The following is a 27,541-nucleotide window of genomic DNA, read 5'->3' on the forward strand; positions in this document are numbered from 1 at the left end:
AGAGACCCTTTTACACCTTACGGCGGACAGATTCCTCTTTTTACACATTACAGCAGACAGCGTCCTCTTTTTACACATTACAGCAGACAGCGTCCCCTTTTTACACATTACGGCAGACAGCATCCCCCTTTTTTACACAACGGCAGACAGCGTGCCCTTGTTACACATAGCGGCAGACAGCGTACATTTTTTTCACATAACGGCAGACAGCCTGCCCTTGTTAAACATAGCGGCAGACAGCGTACACTTTTTACACATAACGGCAGACAGCCTGCCCTTGTTAAACATAGCGGCAGACAGCGTACACTTTTTTCACATAACAGCAGTCAGCCTGCCCTTGTTACACATAATGGCAGACATCGTACACTTTTTACACATTACAGCAGACAGCTTGCCCTTGTTACACATTACAGCAGACAGCTTGCCCTTGTTACACATTATGGCAGACAGCGTGCCCTTGTTACACATTACGGCAGACAGCATCCCCCTTGTTACACATTACGGCAGGCAGATTCCCCCTTGTTACACATTGCGGCAAGCAGATTCCCCCTTTTTACACATTGCGGCAAGCAGCTTCCCCCTTTTTACACATTGCGGCAGGCAGATTCCCCCTTTTTACACATTGCGGCAGGCAGTCCCCCTTTTTACACATAGCTGCAGGCAGATTCCCCCTTTTTACACATAGCGGCAGGCAGATTCCCCCTTTTTACACATTGCGGCAGGTAGTCCCCCTTTTTACACATAGCTGCAGGCAGATTCCCCCTTTTAACACATAGCTGCAGGCAGATTCCCCCCTTTTACACATAGCTGCAGGCAGATTCCCCCTTTTTACACATAGCGGCAGGCAGATTCCCCCTTTTTACACATAGCGGCAGGCAGATTCCCCCTTTTTACACATAGCGGCAGGCAGATTCCCCCTTTTTACACATAGCGGCAGGCAGTCCCAACAAAGAAAGAAAGAGACGAAAGAAAGAAAGAAAGAAAGAAAGAAAGAAAGAAAGAAAGAAAGAAAGAAAGAAAGAAAGAAAGAAAGAAAGAAAGAAAGAAAGAAAGAAAGAAAGAAAGAAAGAAAGAAAGAAGAATTATACTTACCCTCTCCGCTGGCTCAGGCTTCTCGTGCAGCTTGACGATTCCCGGGCAGTAGAGAAGGAGGAGGAGGGAGGTGGAGGAGGGAGCCGCAGCAGCGCTGTCTTATTGGTGGAGGCGCTGCTGCTGCTGCCCCTCTGCTTCACTATAGGCTGTTCTCGGAAGACAGCCTATAGTGAAGCAGAGGGGCAGCAGCAGCAGCGCCTCCACCAGTAACAAAGCGCTGCTGCGGCTCCTTCCTTCACCTCCCTCCTCCTCCTCCTCCCGCCCGTGCCGCTGCTCCTCTCATCTCCAAGCGACCCTCCTCCCTCTTCGTGTGTTACAGAGGCGGCAGCGTGTCTGGTGCTGCGGCTGCTGCCCGTAGTGCCCTGGCCTGATCTGTTCGTTACGACGGGCGGGCGGCGGGAGTCGCAGGACGCAGACCTGACGGGAGCGCTGGTGTGCGGCTGCGGCATAATACAATGAGTCATTGTGACTCATTGTAATGCCGGCGGCTGTGGGCCCTTGAGTGCGGTGGGGCACCAGTGCAATGCACTGCCTGCCCTGCCAGTAGTTCCGCCCCTGGTGCCCCCCACTGGTGTGGGCTCCTGCAAGAGAGCCCCAGCGTCATGCAGTGGATTTGGCAGAAGCAGAGGACTCTGCTCCTGCGATCTTGAAGAGGCTTCTTGGAGTCAGCATCAGCATTCCCTTGGTGAATCCACAATGCCCTTCTATCCGAGACTGCCATGAAATTGGCCCGTGAGCACTTGTGCCCGGTGTAGGATTTTTAAATATGTGTAGTTTACTGTATGCAAGGGTTTAAAACCTTTTAGGAACTGAGATCTAAGGTGTATTACATGTAGTTTAAAAAAAACAAAAAAGGTTTATTTTATGGCAGTAGTTTCCAAACTGGGGTTCTTGCACTGGTAGCATAGTTTGGTGGTCCAGGACCAATTAAAATTATTTATACTTTATTAAATTGGCAAAACCATTCCCTCACAACATAACTGAACCTGAGGATGACATGCTATAAACACAATTTACTTAATTTTATATTTTTTTCTGAATTTCTCAATTAAAAAAAACTTTGGCCTAGGGGTGCCGTGAAACAAATTTTGATACTATTTATTTATATAGTGCTCTTTCTCCAACAGGACTTGAGATATGGCTTCTGGAACTGAACACAGGATTCTAAATGTGGCTGTACCAAGGACCTATACAGTGGCATTACAGGTTGAGTATCCCTTATCCAAAATGCTTGGGACCAGAGGAATTTTGGATATCGGATTTTTCTGTATTTTGGAATAATTGCATACCATAACGAGATATTATGGTGATGGGACCTAAATCTAAGCACAGAATGCATTTATGTTTCATATATACCATATATACACAGCCTGAAGGTAATTTTAGCCAATATTTTTTATAACTTTGTGCATTAAACAAAGTGTGTGTACATTCACAGAATTCATTTATGTGTCATATACACCTTATACACACAGTCTGAAGTTCATTTAATACAATATTTTTAATAACTTTGAGTATTAAACAAAGTTTGTGTACACTGAGCCATCAAAAAACAAAGGTTTCACTATCTCAGTCTCACTCAAAAAAGTCCGTATTTCGGAATATTCCGTATTTCGGAATATTTGGATATGGGATACTCAACCTGTATTACTTTTTTCTGCTACTGGTTCTTTACCTAAGCATCTGACTTGCCTTTCCTATTGCTTTGTTACATTGCTCACCTGAAATAGTAATACTTAGATAGCTTTCCTCTTGCCATTATAATGCCCTTAATATTATAGTTAGCCTTTGTATTTTTGAGACGTGTATGATTTTGCATTTTTTGGCATTAAATGTTGCCATGTTCTTGACCATTCCTCTAGTCCAGGGGCGGAACTGCCAGAGACAACGGAGTCAGTTGCCGCCGGGCTCCAGCCCTAAAGGGGCTTCCTCCATTGCCCTCCGGCTGTTACGTGCCCTTCCTACTAAATAGACAAAGGCTCTACCAGCAGGGTCTCGCAGTTTGTACATTCCATGCCGTAACACCCTTCTTTCCACCTTTTTCAAGACCCAGCCCAGCAGCCTCGCCGCTGCCACCACCGCTAGCTGCAGCACTGCCAGCGGTGGGGTGCCCCTGCTTCTTCTCACACCACAGATAGCTGGGCAGCACTGCAACTGCCTGCCTGATTGCTCCGCCCCTTCCGGCTCCCAAGCACCTCTGCTGCCCAGTGATCCAGGAGCCTGCTGCTAGGAAGAAGTGGCCGAGCTTCAGCAAGCGAGTCTGGACACTGGCGGAGGAAGCCATGATAACCAGATAATGGGGAGTGGAGAGCCAGTTCCAAGGTAATACTTTATACAGCTGGTTGAGATCCTGGTCGGTGGATATGGATTCCAAGAAAACCCTGGAGGTGCTTCCTTTCAAGGGAGACACTCTCTTTGGAGAAGACCTCAATAAGATTGTAGCTGATCTGGCTACTGCTAAAACAGCTTGCCTACCTAGTATGACTCCTACCACGCAGAAGGCTAAAAGTACTTTCCCTTGGCCCTTTCATCCTCAAGGTAAAGCGTACCCAAGGTCAGGCATACCCAAAGCAAGCTCATGCTTCCAGACCTGCCAAGCCCAGACTGAAGCAAGCCTGGGCTGCCCATCAGCCTGCTTCCAAAACGGACAAGCCTGCCGCATGACGGTGCAGGCCTCCCTCTGGGGGATCCCAGGGTGGGGGGCCCGACTTCTAGGTTTGGCATAATTCTAAGCTAGAGAATTCTGTTTGGAGCTTACCTTGTACTTTGTGAAGAAATAATCAGCATTGTGGCTGAGCAGATACATGTAGTGTGTGGCTGCAAACTGCATGGATCTGCTGCGTTGTAATGCTGATACTTTTTTTTTCAAAGTACCAATAGCTTCATATAATGTTCACAATTTTTATGCAGGATAAAATAGCTCAATAGGTAGGGTGTTTGATTAGAATTCAACAGGTTATAGGTTTGAATCCTGGGTATGGTAGTTTGAGATGTGTTATTTAATAAAGTATGTTGTTCTGACTGCCGGCATCCTATCACCTGGGATATCATACTAAATAAATGGAGTTGATCAATTTTTTTTTATTTTTTTTATAAACTAGGGACAATTTCCAGATACTTTTCTTTATAACTGAGATTGCCCCCTTGAACTTCACATCAGTTGACAACTATGCATGAGTGGGCAGTGCTTGCTCTGGATCTGCCCACCCATTTATGTGCCGTCATAAAAGAAAGCACAACTGACAGTTATCCTGGGCGTACACTACACAATTATCTGTCAGGCTATCTATCCAGTCTGGATGGATGGAATGAAAATCTGGTAATGTATAGGAGCAAATGTCAATTAACCATTTGCTCCCAAACACTAGAAAAGTGGTCAAAAATGGTCATTACACAAATTGGTTAAACCCAAAATTTAACCAATTTGTTTAGGGGACCATTTTTGTCCATTTTCTAGTGTTTGAGAGTAAATCGTTGATGGTCATTTGCTCACATAGATAACCGGATTTCTATTCCAACCAGCCAGTGTTGGAGATATGGTCTGCCAGATTACATAATGCATACCAGAGCCATAACTAGACTTTTTGGTGCCCTGTGACAGATCATTATATGCCCCCCCCCTCCCCATTTTTGCAATATGGACAAAAGGCGCATGCCTTGTGGGGAAGGGGCATAACAAGATTGGTCTCAGAGAAAGCACATGAGATATGAAGATATATCTAGTATACTTGACACTCAATGGTTTGTGGTATTGCCGGGGTGCCCTCCTTAAATGCATATACAGTCACACATGGCGTGTTTGTGCAAATGGCATATCAGCAGTCAGCACTAACTGGTGACATGCCATTTGTACAAGTAAGCCATGTGTGACTAATATATAAACATACTTTATTAAATAACACCTCAAACTATCATACCCAGGATTCAAACCTATAACCTGTTGAATTCTAATCAAATACCTTACCCATTGAGCTACTTGATCCTGCATCTATTCAAACCTCCAAAAACAGATTCAGTTGCATTTTCCAGCGTGTTTTGTTTGCGCCTTTGCAAATGTCTTACATCGACAAACTTATTTAGTACTATTTTGCAAATAGGGTTACATTGTCGCAACATTGTGTTCCCTAATTGCTTGATTTTTTTAAATGCAACAATTGATAAAGACACCTGATAATTGCTCTGTGGAGTCTTATTTTGTGTCTACTTCTTATCTACATTTAATTCCCTACCTCTAATCAAGGCATTTTTAAATGCTGGGGGCTGCCAGGACGTGAGGCCTACCTAGACTTTAGATCTGAATTTGAATGTACTTGTGAACTAACTTAATTTTCTACTTCTAAATTCATTCCTAAATTCACTACTTACATTAATCCTGTAGTTGGGCATTTTGAGCCTTCAATTGTGGGCATTGTTTTGTGTCCAGACCAGCAGCTGGTGGTGTGCATTTGCTGGAAAGGCATCGAAGACCTCCGATATGCTGCATCTCCTGATGTGTGTCTCCCTCAAGTGGCTGTCAGCAAATGCATGATAGACACCCCATTCCAAGCTGATTGTGACATCACGGAACATGCATCATAGAACAGGCATGCTAGAATATGGGTCTTCAACCTGCGACCCTCCAGCTGCTGTGGAACTACATATACCAGCATGCCCTGCCTCAGTTTTAGCATACCTTAATAGCAAAACTGTGGCAGGGCATGCTGGGATGTGTAGTTTCACAGCAGCTGGAGAGCCACAGGATGAAGACCCATGTGCTAGAGCCAAGCCGCAGGTACATTGAATGCTAGCAAGCTGAATGTTTAAATCATTTTTGTTCCGCAGCATTCCAATGCGGAAGATTCCATGGAACCAGAGATTATTCCATTGAGAAGGACATGCTGCCTTGATGACTGCACTGTGCAAATTAAATCACGGAGCCAGTTGGCTTGTGGGTGGCTCTGGTGACTGGGTGGTTGGGTGGGCTGTGTGTCGGAGGTGGAGCACATGCAAATGAATGTGTATCATCCAGCTAGTGAGAGTGAAAACTCATGCAGGAGTGTGCCTGCTTGTCAGTGGGTTATGCACCTTGCCAGGCGTCAAATCTACATGGAGCAGCTGGAGGGGACAAGAGCAGGTTTGCAAAATATAGATAGAAGAGCATATATGCTGGCGCATTCTCCATGATTGTGTCAGCTTATGTTTTGGTGCACTGCACTTTCCTTCACTAAGTTTTAGCCATTTTGGTTAAACGCAAGTGTAGTTGCTACTCGCCCTTTTGGCTGTGATCTTGTATCGTGGTTGAAGAGTCTGCTGGAGGGATTGTTTTCTTCATTGGCGAGAGACTGAAGATATTCCAGGATGGAAGGCTTGGGAACACTATCCGTTTTTCAGTTGTGGAAGAGTTGAAAGACCGGATTGGACTACATTCTATAGTAAAGGATATCTTTGTATTTATTAATCCTCCATTTATATGTGTCTGTCTTTCAATAAAGCTTCGGGCTTGTGATTCCTTCACCCTCTTACACTCCACACCCATAGCCTTATTAACTGTTGTATTATTGTATTGTTTAAATGTATAGTGCAGTTCATGATTTATAGTGTAGGCTGGCCTGTGCTGTAGTTCTTGAACTGTACTATACCGACAGCATTTGTATTGTGTTTTGGCTGTGCTGCAACACGGTACTTATGTGTGTAATGTTTATGTATGTTTTTTTGCTTCTTTATGTCAATAAAGACTGCTTTTTCAATCCAATATCTGAAAACAATCAATGTTTATCTTTGATGGCAATAGAAGTGGTATGATATTTGCTGCTTTTTAAAGGCAATATCTGATATGTCCCCTATCTGGGAACCATATATTAAATGGCTTTTCAGAAAAGGGAGATGGGAGAAGAGCTTTCAGTACTTGTAGGACCGATGCTCATTTCCTATTCTAGCCTCCAAAAACAGATTCAGTTGCATTTTCCAGCGTGTTTTGGATGCGCCTTTGCAAATGTCTTACATCGACAAACTTATTTAGTACTATTTTGCAAATAGGGTTACATTGTTGCAACATTGTGTTCCCTAATTGCTTGATTTTTTAAATGCAACAATTGATAAAGACAGCTGATAACTGCTCTGTGGAGTCTTATTTTGTGTCTACTTCTTATCTACATTTAATTCTCTACCTCTAATCAAGGCATTTTTAAATGCTGGGGGCTGCCAGGACGTGAGGCCTACCTAGACTTTAGATCTGAATTTGAATGTACTTGTGAACTAACTTAATTTCCTACTTCTAAATTCATTCCTAAATCCACTACTTACATGAATCCTGTAGTTGGGCATTTTGGGACTTCGATTGTGGGCATTGTTTTGTGTCCAGACCAGCAGCAGGTGGTGTGCATTTGCTGGAAAGGCATCGAAGACCTCCGATATGCTGCATCTCCTGATGTGTGTCTCCCTCAAGTGTCTGTCAGCAAATGCCTGCTAGACACCCCATTCCAAGCTGATTGTGACATCACGGTACATGCATCATAGAACAGGCATGCTAGAACATGGGTCTTCAACCTGCGACCCTCCAGCTGCTGTGGAACTACACATCCCAGCATGCCCTGCCTCAGTTTTAGCATACCTTAATAGCAAAACTGTGGCAGGGCATGCTGGGATGTGTAGTTTCACAGCAGCTGGAGGGCCACAGGATGAAGACCCATGTGCTAGAGCCAAGCCGCAGGTACATTGAATGCTAGCAAGCTGAATATTTAAATCCTTTTTGTTCCGCAGCATTCCAATGTGGAAGATTCCATGGAACCAGAGATCCTTCCATTGAGAAGGACATGCTGCCTGGATGACTACACTGTGCAAATTAAATCACGGAGCCAGTTGGTTTGTGGGTGGCTCTGGTGACTGGGTGGTTGGGTGGGTGGTGTGTCGGAGGTGGAGCACATGCAAATGATTGTGTATCATCCAGCTAGTGAGAGAGAAAACTCATGCAGGAGTGTGCCTGCTTGTCAGTGGGTTATGCACCTTGCCAGACGTCAAATCTACATAGAGCAGCTGGAGGGGACAAGAGCAGGTTTGCAAAATATAGATAGAAGAGCATATCTGCTGGCACATTCTCCATGATTGTGTCAGCTTATGTTTTGGTGCACTGCACTTTCGTCCACTAAGTTTTAGCCATTTTTGTTAAGCTCAAGTGTAGTTGCTTCTCGGCCTTTTGGCTGTGATCTTGTATCGTGGTTGAAGGGTCTGCTGGAGGGAGGGATTGTTTTCTTCATTGGCGAAAGACCAAAGATATTCCAGGATGGAAGGCTTGGGAACACTATCCGTTTTTCAGTTGTGGAAGAGCACAGAGGTCGGATTGGACTACATTCTATAGTAAAGGATACCTTTCTATTTATTGCCCCTCCCCTTATATGTGTCTGTGTTACAATAAAGCTTCGGTCTTGTGATTCCCTCACCCTCTTACACTCCACACACATAGCCTTATTAACTGTTGTATTATTGTATAGTTTAAATGTATAGTGCAGTTCATGATTTATAGTGTAGGCTGGCCTGTGCTGTAGTTCTTGAACTGTACTATACCGACAGCATTTGTATTGTGTTTTGGCTGTGCTGCAACACAGTACTTATGTGTGTAATGTTTATGTATGTTTTTTTGCTTCTTTATGTCAATAAAGACTGCTTTTTCAATCCAATATCTGAAAACAATCAATGTTTATCTTTGATGGCAATAGAAGTGGTATGATATTTGCTGCTTTTGAAAGGCAATATCTGATATGTCCCCTATCTGGGAACCATATATTAAATGGCTTTTCAGAAAAGGAAGATGGTAGAAGAGCTTTCAGTACTTGTTGGACCGATGCACATTTCCTATTCTAGCCTCCAAAAACAGATTCAGTTGCATTTTCCAGTGTGTTTTAAATGCGCCTTTGCAAATGTCTTACATCGACAAACTTATTTAGTACTATTTTGCAAATAGGGTTACATTGTTGCAACATTGTGTTCCCTAATTGCTTGATTTTTTAAATGCAACAATTGATAAAGACACCTGATAACTGCTCTGTGGAGTCTTATTTTGCGTCTACTTCTTATCTACATTTAATTCCCTACCTCTAATCAAGGCATTTTTAAATGCTGGGGGCTGCCAGGACGTGAGGCCTACCTAGACTTTAGATCTGAATTTGAATGTACTTGTGAACTAACTTAATTTCCTACTTCTAAATTCATTCCTAAATTCACTACTTACATGAATCCTGTAGTTGGGCATTTTGGGACTTCGATTGTGGGCATTGTTTTGTGTCCAGACCAGCAGCAGGTGGTGTGCATTTGCTGGAAAGGCATCGAAGACCTCCGATATGCTGCATCTCCTGATGTGTGTCTACCTCAAGTGGCTGTCAGCAAATGCCTGCTAGATACCCCATTCCAAGCTGATTGTGACATCACGGAACATGCATCATAGAACAGGCATGCTAGAACATGGGTCTTCAACCTGCGACCCTCCAGCTGCTGTGGAACTACACATCCCAGCATGCCCTGCCTCAGTTTTAGCATACCTTAATAGCAAAACTGTGGCAGGGCATGCTGGGATGTGTAGTTTCACAGCAGCTGGAGGGCCACAGGATGAAGACCCATGTGCTAGAGCCAAGCCGCAGGTACATTGAATGCTAGCAAGCTGAATGTTTAAATCCTTTTTGTTCCGCAGCATTCCAATGCGGAAGATTCCATGGAACCAGAGATTATTCCATTGAGAAGGACATGCTGCCTGGATGACTGCACTGTGCAAATTAAGTCACGGAGCCAGTTGGCTTGTGGGTGGCTCTGGTGACTGGGTGGTTGGGTGGGCGGTGTGTCGGAGGTGGAGCACATGCAAATGAATGTGTATCATCCAGCTAGTGAGAGTGAAAACTCATGCAGGAGTGTGCCTGCTTGTCAGTGGGTTATGCACCTTGCCAGACGTCAAATCTACATGGAGCAGCTGGAGGGGACAAGAGCAGGTTTGCAAAATATAGATAGAAGAGCATATATGCTGGCGCATTCTCCATGATTGTGTCAGCTTATGTTTTGGTGCACTGCACTTTCCTCCACTAAGTTTTAGCTATTTTGGTTAAACAAAAGTGTAGTTGCTTCTCGCCCTTTTGGCTGTGATCTTGTATCGTGGTTGAAGAGTCTGCTGGAGGGATTGTTTTCTTCATTGGCGAGAGACTGAAGATATTCCAGGATGGAAGGCTTGGGAACACTATCCGTTTTTAAGTTGTGGAAGAGTTGAAAGACCGGATTGGACTACATTCTATAGTAAAGGATATCTTTGTATTTATTAATCCTCCCTTTATATGTGTCTGTCTTTCAATAAAGCTTCGGGCTTGTGATTCCCTCACCCTCTTACACTCCACACCCATAGCCTTATTAACTGTTGTATTATTGTATTGTTTAAATGTATAGTGCAGTTCATGATTTATAGTGTAGGCTGGCCTGTGCTGTAGTTCTTGAACTGTACTTTACCGACAGCATTTGTATTGTGTTTTATCTGTGCTGCAACACAGTACTTATGTGTGTAATGTTTATGTATGTTTTTTTGCTTCTTTATGTCAATAAAGACTGCTTTTTCAATCCAATATCTGAAAACAATCAATGTTTATCTTTGATGGCAATAGAAGTGGTATGATATTTGCTGCTTTTGAAAGGCAATATCTGATATGTCCCCTATCTGGGAACCATATATTAAATGGCTTTTCAGAAAAGGGAGATGGGAGAAGAGCTTTCAGTACTTGTAGGACCGATGCACATTTCCTATTCTAGCCTCCAAAAACAGATTCAGTTGCATTTTCCAGCGTGTTTTGGATGCGCCTTTGCAAATGTCTTACATCGACAAACTTATTCAGTACTATTTTGCAAATAGGGTTACATTGTTGCAACATTGTGTTCCCTAATTGCTTGATTTTTTAAATGCAACAATTGATAAAGACACCTGATAACTGCTCTGTGGAGTCTTATTTTGTGTCTACTTTTTATCTACATTTAATTCTCTACCTCTAATCAAGGCATTTTTAAGTGCTGGGGGCTGCCAGGACGTGAGGCCTACCTAGACTTTAGATCTGAATTTGAATGTACTTGTGAACTAACTTAATTTCCTACTTCTAAATTCATTCCTAAATTCACTACTTACATGAATCCTGTAGTTGGGCATTTTGGGACTTCGATTGTGGGCATTGTTTTGTGTCCAGACCAGCAGCAGGTGGTGTGCATTTGCTGGAAAGGCATCGAAGACCTCCGATATGCTGCATCTCCTGATGTGTGTCTCCCTCAAGTGGCTGTCAGCAAATGCCTGCTAGACACCCCATTCCAAGCTGATTGTGACATCACGGTACATGCATCATAGAACAGGCATGCTAGAACATGGGTCTTCAACCTGCAACCCTCCAGCTGCTGTGGAACTACACATCCCAGCATGCCCTGCCTCAGTTTTAGCATACCTTAATAGCAAAACTGTGGCAGGGCATGCTGGGATGTGTAGTTTCACAGCAGCTGGAGGGCCACAGGATGAAGACCCATGTGCTAAAGCCAAGCCGCAGGTACATTGAATGCTAGCAAGCTGAATATTTAAATCCTTTTATTCCGCAGCATTCCAATGTGGAAGATTCCATGGAACCAGAGATCCTTCCATTGAGAAGGACATGCTGCCTGGATGACTACACTGTGCAAATTAAATCACGGAGCCAGTTGGCTTGTGGGTGGCTCTGGTCACTGGGTGGTTGGGTGGGTGGTGTGTCGGAGGTGGAGCACATGCAAATGATTGTGTATCATCCAGCTAGTGAGAGAGAAAACTCATGCAGGAGTGTGCCTGCTTGTCAGTGGGTTATGCACCTTTCCAGACGTCAAATCTACATGGAGCAGCTGGAGAGGACAAGAGCAGGTTTGCAAAATATAGACAGAAGAGCTCTCCAGCCTAGTTTGCTGTCTGTTTCCACTTCTCTTTTCTTGAGCCGCTCCCTTCTATGCCCTTGCGCACTATCCTGACTTCTCCCATCTGCTTACTTTGTGCCTTCCAACGCACAATGCGAACTACAGGTAGTGCTGCAGGGCCCACACCCTTTTACTTGCCATACAGAGCAGCTCTGGAGTTGTTACAGTGCCCAGCTTCTGCAAGAAATCAGCTTGAATGCTTCAGGGGCTGGGGCATAGCCAACATGAGCCCCGCACCGAAGGAGGGTGGAGGTGTTTAATGCGAACTATAGGTCATCCAAGCGCCGCAAAAGGCCGCCATGCCCTGCATGCCCCTTTTCTCTTTTCATATGCAGACGAGGGTTGAAGCCAACTTTGACCCACTGCTTGGATGACATCACCATATGCAAATCCATCTGCTGCAGGCCTTCCCCCAGGAATGCTTGCACTAGTTGTTGCATTTGGTTTGTTGTTTGGGGGTGCTTCAGTATTAGGCAGCCTTCTGCCCTCCCATGTTCATCTGAAAATATGTGTTCTCCCTGCAGTTGTTGTCCCCAGATGAGAGTTCCCTTGTGCTGCCTCAGTTGAATCTTCTTTACTTGACAGAGATGTGCCTGAGCATCGGCCCTCCCCAGCCCTATCCCAAATCATACTTATTTTGCATAGGAGATACCATGGTCATGAAGATTGTTCTCCCAGGGTGAGGTTCATTCATTGCATTCTGGGTATGCTGACTCCTGTGATTTCCCCAAATGTGGGAAACTTGACTGCATTATTTGTGGTAGTGGGGGAATGTGTTTGTGCTTTCCTCTGGTCAGCTCTGGTAAAAGTCAGATTTCTTTGTCTCAGATCTTCCTCTAGCCTTGTTCTTCTTTCGAGAGTTCCCTTGTGCTGCCTCAGTTGGATCTCCTTTACTTGACAGGGGGGTGCCCAAGCAGCGACCCTCCCCAGCTCTAGCCCAACTCCTACTTATCTGCCAGGTGAGATACTATGATCATGAAGGTGCTTCTCCCAGGGCAAGGCTCACCCATTGCACTCTGGGTGTGCTGCCCCTGTGATTTCCCCAAATGTGGGAAACTTGACTGCATAATTTGTGTTTCCACTGGTCGGCTTTCATATAATTCAGATCTCTTTGTCTCAGGTCTCTCTCCAGCCTAGTTTGCAGTCTGTTTCCACTTCTTTTTTTTTTGAGCCCCTCCCTTCTATACCCTTGTGCACTATCCTGACTTCTCCTCCTGTCTGCTTACTTTGTGCCTTCCAATGCACAATGCAAACTACAGGTAGTGCTGCAGGGCCCACAAACTTTTACTTGCATTACAGAGCAGCTCTGGAGCTGTTACAGTGCCAAGCTGCTGCAAGAAATCAGCTTGAATGCTTCAGGGGCTGGGGCATTGCCAACATGAGCCCCACACCGAAGGAGGGTGGGGGTGTTTAATGCGAACTAAGGGTCATCTAAGCGCCGCAAAAGGCCGCCATTCCCTGCATACCCCTTTTCTCTTTTCATATGCAGATGAGGGTTCCAGCCAACTTTGGCCCACTGCTTGGATGACATCACTGTATGCAAATCCGTCTTCTGCAGACCTTCCCCCAGGAATGCTTGTACTAGTTGTTGCATTTGGTTTGTTGTTTGGGGGTGCTTCAGTATTAGGCAGCCTTCTGCCCTCCCATGTTCATCTGAAAATATGTGTTCTCCCTGCAGTTGTTGTCCCCAGATGAGAGTTCCCTTGTGCTGCCTCAGTTGAATCTCCTTTACTTGACAGAGATGTGCCTGAGCAGCGGCCCTCCCCAGCCCTATCCCAAATCATACTTATTTTGCATAGGAGATATCATGGTAATGAAGACTGTTATCCCAGGGTGAGGTTCATTCATTGCATTCTGGGTATGCTGACCCCTGTGATTTCCCCAAATGTGGGAAACTCGACTTCATTATTTGTGGTAGTGGGGGACTGTGTTTGTGCTTTCCTCTGGTCAGCTCTGGTAAAAGTCAGATTTATTTGTCTCAGATCTTCCTCTAGCCTTGTTCTTCTTTCGAGAGTACCCTTGTGCTGACTCAGTTGGATCTCCTTCACTTGACAGGGAAGTGCCCGAGCAGCGACCCTACCCAGCTCTAGCCCAACTCCTACTTACCTGCCAGGTGAGATACTATGATCATGAAGGTGCTTCTCCCAGGGCAAGGCTCACCCATTGCACTCTGGGTGTGCTGCTCTTGCGATTTCCCCAAATGTGGGAAACTTGACTGCATAATTTGTGTTTCCCCTGGTCGGCTCTCGTATAATTCAGATCTCTTTGTCTCAGGTCTCTCTCCAGCTTAGTTTGCTGTCTGTTTCCACTTCTCTTTTCTTGAGCCGCTCCCTTCTATGCCCTTGCGCACTATTATGACCTCTCCTTGTCTGCTTACTTTGTGCCTTCCAACGTCAATGCAAACTACAGGTAGTGCTGCAGGGCCCACACCCTTTTACATGCTTTACAGAGCAGCTCTGGAGCTGTTACAGTGCCCAGCTGCTGCAAGAAATCAGCTTGAATGCTTCAGGGGCTGGGGCATAGCCAACATGAGCACCACACCGAAGGAGGGTGGAGGTGTTTAATGTGAATTAGGGGTCATCCAAGCGCCGCAAAAGGCCGCCATGCCCTGCACATCCCTTTTTTCTTTTCATATGCAGACGAGGGTTGAAGCCAACTTTGACCCACTGCTTGGATGACATCACCATATGCAAATCCATCTGCTGCAGGCCTTCCCCCAGGAATGCTTGCACTAGTTGTTGCATTTGGTTTGTTGTTTGGGGGTGCTTCAGTATTAGGCAGCCTTCTGCCCTCCCATGTTCATCTGAAAATATGTGTTCTCCCTGCAGTAGTTGTCCCCAGATGAGAGTTCCCTTGTGCTGCCTCAGTTGAATCTCCTTTACTTGACAGAGATGTGCCTGAGCAGCGGCCCTCCCCAGCTCTATCCCAAATCATACTTATTTTGCATAGGAGATACCATGGTCATGAAGATTGTTCTCCCAGATTGAGGTTCATTCTTTGCATTCTGGGTATGCTGACCCCTGTGATTTCCCCAAATGTGGGAAACTTGACTGCATTATTTGTGGTAGTGGGGGACTGTGTTTGTGCTTTCCTCTGGTCAGCTCTGGTAAAAGTCAGATTTCTTTGTCTCAGATCTTCCTCTAGCCTTGTTCTTCTTTCGAGAGTTCCCTTGTGCTGCCTCAGTTGGATCTCCTTCACTTGACAGGGGGGTGCCCGAGCAGCGACCCTCCCCAGCTCTAGCCCAACTCCTACTTACCTGCCAGGTGAGATACTATGATCATGTAGGTGCTTCTCCCAGGGCAAGGCTCACCCATCGCACTCTGGGTGTGCTGCCCCTGTGATTTCCCCAAATGTGGGAAACTTGACTGCATAATTTGTGTTTCCCCTGGTCGGCTCTCGTATAATTCAGATGTCTTTGTCTCAGGTCTCTCTCCAGCCTAGTTTGCTGTCTGTTTCCACTTCTCTTTTCTTGAGCCGCTCCCTTCTATGCCCTTGCGCACTATCCTGACTTCTCCCGTCTGCTTACTTTGTGCCTTCCAACGCACAATGCGAACTACAGGTAGTGCTGCATGGCCCACACCCTTTTACTTGCCTTACAGAGCAGCTCTGGAGCTGTTACAGTGCCCAGCTGCTGCAAGAAATCAGCTTGAATGCTTCAGGGGCTGGGGCATAGCCAACATGAGCCCCACACCGAAGGAGGGTGGAGGTGTTTAATGCGAACTAGGGGTCATCCAAGCGCCGCAAAAGGCCGCCATGCCCTGCACGCCCCTCTTCTCTATTCATATGCAGATGAGGGTTGAAGCCAACTTTGACCCACTGCTTGGATGACATCACCATATGCAAATCCATCTGCTGCAGGCCTTCCCCCAGGAATGCTTGCACTAGTTGTTGCATTTGGTTTGTTGTTTGGGGGTGCTTCAGTATTAGGCAGCCTTCTGCCCTCCCATGTTCATCTGAAAATATGTGTTCTCCCTGCAGTTGTTGTCCCCAGATGAGAGTTCCCTTGTGCTGCCTCAGTTGAATCTCCTTTACTTGACAGAGATGTGCCTGAGCAGCGGCCCTCCCCAGCTCTATCCCAAATCATACTTATTTTGCATAGGAGATACCATGGTCATGAAGATTGTTTTCCCAGGGTGAGGTTCATTCATTGCATTCTGGGTATGCTGACCCCTGTGATTTCCCCAAATGTGGGAAACTGGACTGCATTATTTGTGGTAGTGAGGGACTGTGTTTGTGCTTTCCTCTGGTCAGCTCTGGTAAAAGTCAGATTTCTTTGTCTCAGATCTTCCTCTAGCCTTGTTCTTCTTTCGAGAGTTCCCTTGTGCTGCCTCAGTTGGATCTCCTTCACTTGACAGGGGGGTGCCCGAGCAGCGACCCTCCCCAGCTCTAGCCCAGCTCCTACTTACCTGCCAGGTGAGATACTATGATCATGAAGGTGCTTCTCCCAGGGCAAGGCTCACCCATTGCACTCTGGGTGTGCTGCTCCTGCGGTTTCCCCAAATGTTGGACACATGACTGCATAATTTGTGTTTCACCTGGTCGGCTCTCGTATAATTCAGATCTCTTTGTCTCAGGTCTCTCTCCAGCCTAATTTGCAGTCTGTTTCCACTTCTCTTTTCTTGAGTTGCTCCCTTCTATGCCCTTGCGCACTATCCTGACTTCTCCTGTCTGCTTACTTTGTGCCTTCCAACGCACAATGCAAACTACAGGTAGTGCTGCAGGGCCCACACCCTTTTACTTGCCTTACAGAGCAGCTTTGGAGCTGTTACAGTGCCCAGCTGCTGCAAGAAATCAGCTTGAATGCTTCAGGGGCTGGGGCATAGCCATCATGAGCCCCACACCGAGGGAGCAACTCGAAAGAAGAACAAGGCTAGAGGAAGATCTGAGACAAAGAAATCTGACTTTTACCAGAGCTGACCAGAGGAAAGCACAAACACAGTCCCTCACTACCACAAATAATGCAGTCCAGTTTCCCACATTTGGGGAAATCACAGGGGTCAGCATACCCAGAATGCAATGAATGAACCTCACCCTGGGAGAACAATCTTCATGACCATGGTATCTCCTATGCAAAATAAGTATGATTTGGGGATAGAGCTGGGGAGGGCCGCTGCTCAGGCACATCTCTGTCAAGTAAAGGAGATTCAACTGAGGCAGCACAAGGGAACTCTCATCTGGGGACAACAACTGCAGGGAGAACACATATTTTCAGATGAACATGGGAGGGCAGAAGGCTGCCTAATACTGAAGCACCCCCAAACAACAAACCAAATGCAACAACTAGTGCAAGCATTCCTGGGGGAAGGCCTGCAGCAGATGGATTTGCATATGGTGATGTCATCCAAGCAGTGGGTCAAAGTTGGCTTCAACCCTCGTCTGCATATGAAAAGAAAAAAGGGATGTGCAGGGCATGGCGGCCTTTTGCGGCGCTTGGATGACCCCTAATTCACATTAAACACCTCCACCCTCCTTCGGTGTGGGGCTCATGTTGGCTATGCCCCAGCCCCTGAAGCATTCAAGCTGATTTCTTGCAGCAGCTGGGCACTGTAACAGCTCCAGAGCTGCTCTGTAAAGCATGTAAAAGGGTGTGGGCCCTGCAGCACTACCTGTAGTTTGCATTGTGCATTGGAAGGCACAAAGTAAGCAGACAGGAGGAGAAGTCAGGATAGTGCACAAGTGTATAGAAGGGAGGGGCTCAAAAAAAAAGAAGTGGAAACAGACTGCAAACTAGGCTGGAGAGAGACCTGAGACAAAGAGATCTGAATTATATGAAAGCCGACCAGTGGAAACACAAATTATGCAGTCAAGTTTCCCACATTTGGGGAAATCGCAAGAGCAGCACACCCAGAGTGCAATGGGTGAGCCTTGCCCTGGGAGAAGCACCTTCATGATCATAGTATCTCACCTGGCAGGTAAGTAGGAGTTGGGCTATAGCTGGGTAGGGTCGCTGCTCGGGCACTTCCCTGTCAAGTGAAGGAGATCCAACTGAGTCAGCACAAGGGAACTCTCGAAAGAAGAACAAGGCTAGAGGAAGATCTGAGACAAAGAAATCTGACTTTTACCAGAGCTGACCAGAGGAAAGCACAAACACAGTCCCCCACTACCACAAATAATGCAGTCAAGTTTCCCACATTTGGGGAAATCACAGGGGTCAGCATACCCAGAATGCAATGAATGAACCTCACCCTGGGATAACAGTCTTCATTACCATGATATCTCCTATGCAAAATAAGTATGATTTGGGATAGGGCTGGGGAGGGCCGCTGCTCAGGCACATCTCTGTCAAGTAAAGGAGATTCAACTGAGGCAGCACAAGGGAACTCTCATCTGGGGACAACAACTGCAGGGAGAACACATATTTTCAGATGAACATGGGAGGGCAGAAGGCTGCCTAATACTGAAGCACCCCCAAACAACAAACCAAATGCAACAACTAGTACAAGCATTCCTGGGGGAAGGTCTGCAGAAGCCGGATTTGCATACAGTGATGTCATCCAAGCAGTGGGCCAAAGTTGGCTGGAACCCTCATCTGCATATGAAAAGAGCAAAAGGGGTATGCAGGGAATGGCGGCCTTTTGCGGCGCTTGGATGACCCTTAGTTCGCATTAAACACCCCCACCCTCCTTCGGTGTGGGGCTCATGTTGGCAATGCCCCAGCCCCTGAAGCATTCAAGCTGATTTCTTGCAGCAGCTTGGCACTGTAACAGCTCCAGAGCTGCTCTGTAATGCAAGTAAAAGTTTGTGGGCCCTGCAGCACTACCTGTAGTTTGCATTGTGCATTGGAAGGCACAAAGTAAGCAGACAGGAGGAGAAGTCAGGATAGTGCACAAGGGTATAGAAGGGAGGGGCTCAAAAAAAAAGAAGTGGAAACAGACTGCAAACTAGGCTGGAGAGAGACCTGAGACAAAGAGATCTGAATTATATGAAAGCCGACCAGTGGAAACACAAATTATGCCGTCAAGTTTCCCACATTTGGGGAAATCGCAAGAGCAGCACACCCAGAGTGCAATGGGTGAGCCTTGCCCTGGGAGAAGCACCTTCATGATCATAGTATCTCACCTGGCAGGTAAGTAGGAGTTGGGCTAGAGCTGGGTAGGGTCGCTGCTCGGGCACTTCCCTGTCAAGTGAAGGAGATCCAACTGAGTCAGCACAAGGGAACTCTCGAAAGAAGAACAAGGCTAGAGGAAGATCTGAGACAAAGAAATCTGACTTCTACCAGAGCTGACCAGAGGAAAGCACAAACACAGTCCCCCACTACCACAAATAATGCAGTCAAGTTTCCCACATTTGGGGAAATCACAGGGGTCAGCATACCCAGAATGCAATGAATGAACCTCACCCTGGGTTAACAGTCTTCATTACCATGATATCTCCTATGCAAAATAAGTATGATTTGGGATAGGGCTGGGGAGGGCCGCTGCTCAGGCACATCTCTGTCAAGTAAAGGAGATTCAACTGAGGCAGCACAAGGGAACTCTCATCTGGGAACAACAACTGCAGGGAGAACACATATTTTCAGATGAACATGGGAGGGCAGAAGGCTGCCTAATACTGAAGCACCCCCAAACAACAAACCAAATGCAACAACTAGTACAAGCATTCCTGGGGGAAGGTCTGCAGAAGCCGGATTTGCATACAGTGATGTCATCCAAGCAGTGGGCCAAAGTTGGCTGGAACCCTCATCTGCATATGAAAAGAGAAAAGGGGTATGCAGGGAATGGCGGCCTTTTGCGGCGCTTGGATGACCCTTAGTTCGCATTAAACACCCCCACCCTCCTTCGGTGTGGGGCTCATGTTGGCAATGCCCCAGCCCCTGAAGCATTCAAGCTGATTTCTTGCAGCAGCTTGGCACTGTAACAGCTCCAGAGCTGCTCTGTAATGCAAGTAAAAGTTTGTGGGCCCTGCAGCACTACCTGTAGTTTGCATTGTGCATTGGAAGGCACAAAGTAAGCAGACAGGAGGAGAAGTCAGGATAGTGCACAAGGGTATAGAAGGGAGGGGCTCAAAAAAGAAGAAGTGGAAACAGACTGCAAACTAGGCTGGAGAGAGACCTGAGACAAAGAGATCTGAATTATATGAAAGCCGACCAGTAGAAACACAAATTATGCAGTCAAGTTTCCCACATTTGGGGAAATCACAGGGGCAGCACACCCAGAGTGCAATGAGTGACCCTTGCCCTGGGAGAAGCACCTTCATGATCATAGTATCTCACCTGGCAGGTAAGTAGGAGTTGGGCTAGAGCTGGGGAGGGTCGCTGCTTGGGCACCCCCCTGTCAAGTAAAGGAGATCCAACTGAGGCAGCACAAGGGAACTCTCGAAAGAAGAACAAGGCTAGAGGAAGATCTGAGACAAAGAAATCTGACTTTTACCAGAGCTGACCAGAGGAAAGCACAAACACAGTCCCCCACTACCACAAATAATGCAGTCAAGTTTCCCAAATTTGGGGAAATCACAGGGGTCAGCATACCCAGAATGCAATGAATGAACCTCACCCTGGGAGAACAATCTTCATGACCATGGTATCTCCTATGCAAAATAAGTATGATTTGGGGATAGAGCTGGGGAGGGCCGCTGCTCAGGCACATCTCTGTCAAGTAAAGGAGATTCAACTGAGGCAGCACAAGGGAACTCTCATCTGGGGACAACAACTGCAGGGAGAACACATATTTTCAGATGAACATGGGAGGGCAGAAGGCTGCCTAATACTGAAGCACCCCCAAACAACAAACCAAATGCAACAACTAGTGCAAGCATTCCTGGGGGAAGGCCTGCAGCAGATGGATTTGCATATGGTGATGTCATCCAAGCAGTGGGTCAAAGTTGGCTTCAACCCTCGTCTGCATATGAAAAGAAAAAAGGGATGTGCAGGGCATGGCGGCCTTTTGCGGCGCTTGGATGACCCCTAATTCACATTAAACACCTCCACCCTCCTTCGGTGTGGGGCTCATGTTGGCTATGCCCCAGCCCCTGAAGCATTCAAGCTGATTTCTTGCAGCAGCTGGGCACTGTAACAGCTCCAGAGCTGCTCTGTAAAGCATGTAAAAGGGTGTGGGCCCTGCAGCACTACCTGTAGTTTGCATTGTGCATTGGAAGGCACAAAGTAAGCAGACAGGAGGAGAAGTCAGGATAGTGCACAAGGGTATAGAAGGGAGGGGCTCAAAAAAGAAGAAGTGGAAACAGACTGCAAACTAGGCTGGAGAGAGACCTGAGACAAAGAGATCTGAATTATATGAAAGCCGACCAGTAGAAACACAAATTATGCAGTCAAGTTTCCCACATTTGGGGAAATCACAGGGGCAGCACACCCAGAGTGCAATGAGTGACCCTTGCCCTGGGAGAAGCACCTTCATGATCATAGTATCTCACCTGGCAGGTAAGTAGGAGTTGGGCTAGAGCTGGGGAGGGTCGCTGCTTGGGCACCCCCCTGTCAAGTAAAGGAGATCCAACTGAGGCAGCACAAGGGAACTCTCGAAAGAAGAACAAGGCTAGAGGAAGATCTGAGACAAAGAAATCTGACTTTTACCAGAGCTGACCAGAGGAAAGCACAAACACAGTCCCCCACTACCACAAATAATGCAGTCAAGTTTCCCAAATTTGGGGAAATCACAGGGGTCAGCATACCCAGAATGCAATGAATGAACCTCACCCTGGGAGAACAATCTTCATGACCATGGTATCTCCTATGCAAAATAAGTATGATTTGGGATAGGGCTGGGGAGGGCCGCTGCTCAGGCACATCTCTGTCAAGTAAAGAAGATTCAACTGAGGCAGCACAAGGGAACTCTCATCTGGGGACAACAACTGCAGGGAGAACACATATTTTCAGATGAACATGGGAGGGCAGAAGGCTGCCTAATACTGAAGCACCCCCAAACAACAAACCAAATGCAACAACTAGTGCAAGCATTCCTGCGGGAAGGCCTGCAGCAGATGGATTTGCATATGGTGATGTCATCCAAGCAGTGGGTCAAAGTTGGCTTCAACCCTCGTCTGCATATGAAAAGAGAAAAGGGGCGTGCAGGGCATGGCGGCCTTTTGCGGCGCTTGGATGACCTATAGTTTGCATTAAACACCTCCACCCTCCTTCGGTGTGGGGCTCATGTTGGCTATGCCCCAGCCCCTGAAGCATTCAAGCTGATTTCTTGCAGAAGCTGGGCACTGTAACAGCTCCAGAGATGCTCTGTATGGCAAGTAAAAGGGTGTGGGCCCTGCAGCACTACCTGTAGTTCGCATTGTGCGTTGGAAGGCACAAAGTAAGCAGATGGGAGAAGTCAGGATAGTGCGCAAGGGCATAGAAGGGAGCGGCTCAAGAAAAGAGAAGTGGAAACAGACAGCAAACTAGGCTGGAGAGCTCTTCTGTCTATATTTTGCAAACCTGCTCTTGTCCTCTCCAGCTGCTCCATGTAGATTTGACGTCTGGAAAGGTGCATAACCCACTGACAAGCAGGCACACTCCTGCATGAGTTTTCTCTCTCACTAGCTGGATGATACACAATCATTTGCATGTGCTCCACCTCCGACACACCACCCACCCAACCACCCAGTGACCAGAGCCACCCACAAGCCAACTGGCTCCGTGATTTAATTTGCACAGTGTAGTCATCCAGGCAGCATGTCCTTCTCAATGGAAGGATCTCTGGTTCCATGGAATCTTCCACATTGGAATGCTGCGGAATAAAAAGGATTTAAATATTCAGCTTGCTAGCATTCAATGTACCTGCGGCTTGGCTTTAGCACATGGGTCTTCATCCTGTGGCCCTCCAGCTGCTGTGAAACTACACATCCCAGCATGCCCTGCCACAGTTTTGCTATTAAGGTATGCTAAAACTGAGGCAGGGCATGCTGGGATGTGTAGTTCCACAGCAGCTGGAGGGTCGCAGGTTGAAGACCCATGTTCTAGCATGCCTGTTCTATGATGCATGTACCGTGATGTCACAATCAGCTTGGAATGGGGTGTCTAGCAGGCATTTGCTGACAGCCACTTGAGGGAGACACACATCAGGAGATGCAGCATATCGGAGGTCTTCGATGCCTTTCCAGCAAATGCACACCACCTGCTGCTGGTCTGGACACAAAACAATGCCCACAATCGAAGTCCCAAAATGCCCAACTACAGGATTCATGTAAGTAGTGAATTTAGGAATGAATTTAGAAGTAGGAAATTAAGTTAGTTCACAAGTACATTCAAATTCAGATCTAAAGTCTAGGTAGGCCTCACGTCCTGGCAGCCCCCAGCACTTAAAAATGCCTTGATTAGAGGTAGAGAATTAAATGTAGATAAAAAGTAGACACAAAATAAGACTCCACAGAGCAGTTATCAGGTGTCTTTATCAATTGTTGCATTTAAAAAATCAAGCAATTAGGGAACACAATGTTGCAACAATGTAACCCTATTTGCAAAATAGTACTAAATAAGTTTGTCGATGTAAGACATTTGCAAAGGCGCATCCAAAACACGCTGGAAAATGCAACTGAATCTGTTTTTGGAGGCTAGAATAGGAAATGTGCATCGGTCCTACAAGTACTGAAAGCTCTTCTACCATCTCCCTTTTCTGAAAAGCCATTTAATATATGGTTCCCAGATAGGGGACATATCAGATATTGCCTTTCAAAAGCAGCAAATATCATACCACTTCTATTGCCATCAAAGATAAACATTGATTGTTTTCAGATATTGGATTGAAAAAGCAGTCTTTATTGACATAAAGAAGCAAAAAAACATACATAAACATTACACACATAAGTACTGTGTTGCAGCACAGCCAAAACACAATACAAATGCTGTCGGTATAGTACAGTTCAAGAACTACAGCACAGGCCAGCCTACACTATAAATCATGAACTGCACTATACATTTAAACTATACAATAATACAACAGTTAATAAGGCTATGTGTGTGGAGTGTAAGAGGGTGAGGGAATCACAAGACCGAAGCTTTATTGTAACACAGACACATATAAGGGGAGGGGCAATAAATAGAAAGGTATCCTTTACTATAGAATGTAGTCTAATCCGACCTCTGTGCTCTTCCACAACTGAAAAACGGATAGTGTTCCCAAGCCTTCCATCCTGGAATATCTGTGGTCTTTCGCCAATGAAGAAAACAATCCCTCCCTCCAGCAGACCCTTCAACCACGATACAAGATCACAGCCAAAAGGCCGAGATGCAACTACACTTGAGCTTAACAAAAATGGCTAAAACTTAGTGGAGGAAAGTGCAGTGCACCAAAACATAAGCTGACACAATCATGGAGAATGTGCCAGCATATATGCTCTTCTATCTATATTTTGCAAACCTGCTCTTGTCCCCTCCAGCTGCTCTATGTAGATTTGACGTCTGGCAAGGTGCATAACCCACTGACAAGCAGGCACACTCCTGCATGTGTTTTCGCTCTCACTAGCTGGATGATACACAATCATTTGCATGTGCTCCACCTCCGACACACCACCCACCCAACCACCCAGTCACCAGAGCCACCCACAAACCAACTGGCTCCGTGATTTAATTTGCACAGTGTAGTCATCCAGGCAGCATGTCCTTCTCAATGGAAGGATCTCTGGTTCCATGGAATCTTCCACATTGGAATGCTGCGGAACAAAAAGGATTTAAATATTCAGCTTGCTAGCATTCAATGTACCTGCGGCTTGGCTCTAGCACATGGGTCTTCATCCTGTGGCCCTCCAGCTGCTGTGAAACTACACATCCCAGCATGCCCTGCCACAGTTTTGCTATTAAGGTATGCTAAAACTGAGGCAGGGCATGCTGGGATGTGTAGTTCCACAGCAGCTGGAGGGTCGCAGGTTGAAGACCCATGTTCTAGCATGCCTGTTCTATGATGCATGTACCGTGATGTCACAATCAGCTTGAAATGGGGTGTCTAGCAGGCATTTGCTGACAGACACTTGAGGGAGACACACATCAGGAGATGCAGCATATCGGAGGTCTTCGATGCCTTTCCAGCAAATGCACACCACCTGCTGCTGGTCTGGACACAAAACATTGCCCACAATCGAAGTCCCAAAATGCCCAACTACAGGATTCATGTAAGTAGTGAATTTAGGAATGAATTTAGAAGTAGGAAATTAAGTTAGTTCACAAGTACATTCAAATTCAGATCTAAAGTCTAGGTAGGCCTCACGTCCAGGCAGCCCCCGGCATTTAAAAATGCCTTGATTAGAGGTAGAGAATTAAATGTAGATAAGAAGTAGACACAAAATAAGACTCCACAGAGCAGTTATCAGGTGTCTTTATCAATTGTTGCATTTAAAAAATCAAGCAATTAGGGAACACAATGTTGCAACAATGTAACCCTATTTGCAAAATAGTACTAAATAAGTTTGTCGATGTAAGACATTTGCAAAGGCGCATCCAAAACACGCTGGAAAATGCAACTGAATCTGTTTTTGGAGGCTAGAATAGGAAATGAGCATCGGTCCTACAAGTACTGAAAGCTCTTCTCCCATCTCCCTTTTCTGAAAAGCCATTTAATATATGGTTCCCAGATAGGGGACATATCAGATATTGCCATTCAAAAGCATCAAATATCATACCACTTCTATTGCCATCAAAGATAAACATTGATTGTTTTCAGATATTGGATTGAAAAAGCAGTCTTTATTGACATAAAGAAGCAAAAAAACATACATAAACATTACACACATAAGTACTGTGTTGCAGCACAGCCAAAACACAATACAAATGCTGTCGGTATAGTACAGTTCAAGAACTACAGCACAGGCCAGCCTACACTATAAATCATGAACTGCACTATACATTTAAACAATACAATAATACAACAGTTAATAAGGCTATGGGTGTGGAGTGTAAGAGGGTGAAGGAATCACAAGCCCGAAGCTTTATTGAAAGACAGACACATATAAAGAGAGGATTAATAAATACAAAGATATCCTTTACTATAGAATGTAGTCCAATCCGGTCTTTCAACTCTTCCACAACTGAAAAACGGATAGTGTTCCCAAGCCTTCCATCCTGGAATATCTTCAGTCTCTCGCCAATGAAGAAAACAATCCCTCCAGCAGACTCTTCAACCACGATACAAGATCACAGCCAAAAGGGCGAGAAGCAACTACACTTGCGTTTAACCAAAATGGCTAAAACTTAGTGAAGGAAAGTGCAGTGCACCAAAACATAAGCTGACACAATCATGGAGAATGCGCCAGCATATATGCTCTTCTGCGGCCCACTAGTAGATGAGCACTCTGCAGCCACCACAGAAGAGACACCCTTGTCCTCGGAGACATGGTTATCCGCTGATGCATCTGAAGATGCGATCCGGACCATTTGTCCAGCAGATCCCACTGAAAAGTTCTTGCGTGAAATCTGCTGAATGGAATCGCTTCGTAAGAAGCCACCATTTTTCCCAGGACCCTTGTGCAATGATGCACTGACACTTTTCCTGGTTTTAGGAGGTTCCTGACTAGCTCGGATAACTCCCTGGCTTTCTCCTCCGGGAGAAACACCTTTTTCTGGACTGTGTCCAGAATCATCCCTAGGAACAGCAGACGTGTCGTCGGGATCAGCTGCGATTTTGGAATATTTAGAATCCACCCGTGCTGTTGTAGCAGTACCCGAGATAGTGCTACTCTGACCTCCAACTGTTCCCTGGACTTTGCCCTTATCAGGAGATCGTCCAAGTAAGGGATAATTAAGACGCCTTTTCTTCGAAGAAGAATCATCATTTCGGCCATTACCTTGGTAAAGACCCGGGGGGCCGTGGACAATCCAAACGGCAGCGTCTGAAACTGATAATGACAGTTCTGTACTACGAACCTGAGGTACCCTTGGTGAGAAGGGCAATTTGGGACATGAAGGTAAGCATCCTTGATGTCCAGGGACACCATATAGTCCCCTTCTTCCAGGTTCGCTATCACTGCTCTGAGTGACTCCATCTTGAATTTGAACCTTTGTATGTAAGTGTTCAAAGATTTCAGATTTAGAATAGGTCTCACCGAGCCGTCTGGCTTCGGTACCACAAATAGTGTGGAATAATACCCCTTTCCCTGTTGTAGGAGGGGTACTTTGATTATCACCTGCTGGGAATACAGCTTGTGAATTGCTTCCAATACTGCCTCCCTGTCGGAGGGAGACGTTGGTAAAGCAGACTTCAGGAACCTGCGAGGGGGAGACGTCTCGAATTCCAATCTGTACCCCTGGGATACTACCTGTAGGATCCAGGGGTCCACTTGCGAGTGAGCCCACTGCGCGCTGAAACTCTTGAGACGACCCCCCACCGCACCTGAGTCCGCTTGTAAGGCCCCAGCGTCATGCTGAGGACTTGGCAGAAGCGGTGGAGGGCTTCTGTTCCTGGGAAGAGGCTGTCTGCTGCAGTCTTTTTCCCTTTCCTCTACCCCGGGGCAGATATGACTGGCCTTTTGCCCGCTTGCCCTTATGGGGACGAAAGGACTGAGGCTGAAAAGACGGTGTCTTTTTCTGCTGAGAGGTGAGTTGGGGTAAAAAGGTGGATTTTCCAGCTGTTGCCGTGGCCACCAGGTCCGAAAGACCGACCCCAAA

General features: G+C 46.2%; 17 non-coding genes across 17 annotated transcripts; 8 read left to right on the forward strand and 9 right to left on the reverse strand.

Annotated features, from left to right (window-relative positions):
- The first annotated feature begins 12,637 nt into the window (after window positions 1-12,637).
- Window positions 12,638-12,801, forward strand: LOC134898893 (U1 spliceosomal RNA). The gene has a single exon (XR_010172581.1). It is a non-coding gene; the product is annotated as a U1 spliceosomal RNA (small nuclear RNA).
- Window positions 12,802-12,953: 152 nt separating this feature from the next.
- On the forward strand, window positions 12,954-13,116 carry LOC134899381 (U1 spliceosomal RNA). The gene has a single exon (XR_010173057.1). It is a non-coding gene; the product is annotated as a U1 spliceosomal RNA (small nuclear RNA).
- Window positions 13,117-13,791: 675 nt separating this feature from the next.
- On the forward strand, window positions 13,792-13,955 carry LOC134899176 (U1 spliceosomal RNA). The gene has a single exon (XR_010172858.1). It is a non-coding gene; the product is annotated as a U1 spliceosomal RNA (small nuclear RNA).
- A 152-nt stretch (window positions 13,956-14,107) lies between these two features.
- Window positions 14,108-14,270, forward strand: LOC134899292 (U1 spliceosomal RNA). The gene has a single exon (XR_010172972.1). It is a non-coding gene; the product is annotated as a U1 spliceosomal RNA (small nuclear RNA).
- A 671-nt stretch (window positions 14,271-14,941) lies between these two features.
- LOC134899142 (U1 spliceosomal RNA) lies at window positions 14,942-15,105 on the forward strand. Its single transcript, XR_010172824.1, has one exon. It is a non-coding gene; the product is annotated as a U1 spliceosomal RNA (small nuclear RNA).
- A 152-nt stretch (window positions 15,106-15,257) lies between these two features.
- Window positions 15,258-15,420, forward strand: LOC134899482 (U1 spliceosomal RNA). Its single transcript, XR_010173154.1, has one exon. It is a non-coding gene; the product is annotated as a U1 spliceosomal RNA (small nuclear RNA).
- Window positions 15,421-16,091: 671 nt separating this feature from the next.
- Window positions 16,092-16,255, forward strand: LOC134898978 (U1 spliceosomal RNA). Its single transcript, XR_010172666.1, has one exon. It is a non-coding gene; the product is annotated as a U1 spliceosomal RNA (small nuclear RNA).
- Window positions 16,256-16,407: 152 nt separating this feature from the next.
- Window positions 16,408-16,570, forward strand: LOC134899610 (U1 spliceosomal RNA). Its single transcript, XR_010173263.1, has one exon. It is a non-coding gene; the product is annotated as a U1 spliceosomal RNA (small nuclear RNA).
- A 357-nt stretch (window positions 16,571-16,927) lies between these two features.
- LOC134898941 (U1 spliceosomal RNA) lies at window positions 16,928-17,091 on the reverse strand. The gene has a single exon (XR_010172629.1). It is a non-coding gene; the product is annotated as a U1 spliceosomal RNA (small nuclear RNA).
- A 675-nt stretch (window positions 17,092-17,766) lies between these two features.
- LOC134899332 (U1 spliceosomal RNA) lies at window positions 17,767-17,929 on the reverse strand. Its single transcript, XR_010173011.1, has one exon. It is a non-coding gene; the product is annotated as a U1 spliceosomal RNA (small nuclear RNA).
- A 152-nt stretch (window positions 17,930-18,081) lies between these two features.
- Window positions 18,082-18,245, reverse strand: LOC134899121 (U1 spliceosomal RNA). Its single transcript, XR_010172804.1, has one exon. It is a non-coding gene; the product is annotated as a U1 spliceosomal RNA (small nuclear RNA).
- Window positions 18,246-18,920: 675 nt separating this feature from the next.
- LOC134899438 (U1 spliceosomal RNA) lies at window positions 18,921-19,083 on the reverse strand. Its single transcript, XR_010173116.1, has one exon. It is a non-coding gene; the product is annotated as a U1 spliceosomal RNA (small nuclear RNA).
- Window positions 19,084-19,235: 152 nt separating this feature from the next.
- Window positions 19,236-19,399, reverse strand: LOC134899193 (U1 spliceosomal RNA). The gene has a single exon (XR_010172874.1). It is a non-coding gene; the product is annotated as a U1 spliceosomal RNA (small nuclear RNA).
- A 674-nt stretch (window positions 19,400-20,073) lies between these two features.
- On the reverse strand, window positions 20,074-20,236 carry LOC134899414 (U1 spliceosomal RNA). Its single transcript, XR_010173090.1, has one exon. It is a non-coding gene; the product is annotated as a U1 spliceosomal RNA (small nuclear RNA).
- A 152-nt stretch (window positions 20,237-20,388) lies between these two features.
- Window positions 20,389-20,552, reverse strand: LOC134898850 (U1 spliceosomal RNA). Its single transcript, XR_010172538.1, has one exon. It is a non-coding gene; the product is annotated as a U1 spliceosomal RNA (small nuclear RNA).
- Window positions 20,553-21,227: 675 nt separating this feature from the next.
- Window positions 21,228-21,390, reverse strand: LOC134899415 (U1 spliceosomal RNA). The gene has a single exon (XR_010173091.1). It is a non-coding gene; the product is annotated as a U1 spliceosomal RNA (small nuclear RNA).
- Window positions 21,391-21,542: 152 nt separating this feature from the next.
- On the reverse strand, window positions 21,543-21,706 carry LOC134898851 (U1 spliceosomal RNA). The gene has a single exon (XR_010172539.1). It is a non-coding gene; the product is annotated as a U1 spliceosomal RNA (small nuclear RNA).
- Between the last annotated feature and the right edge of the window lie 5,835 nt (window positions 21,707-27,541).

Source organism: Pseudophryne corroboree, chromosome 3 (assembly GCF_028390025.1).
Source record: "Pseudophryne corroboree isolate aPseCor3 chromosome 3, aPseCor3.hap2, whole genome shotgun sequence".
Taxonomy (NCBI): Eukaryota; Metazoa; Chordata; class Amphibia; order Anura; family Myobatrachidae; genus Pseudophryne; species Pseudophryne corroboree.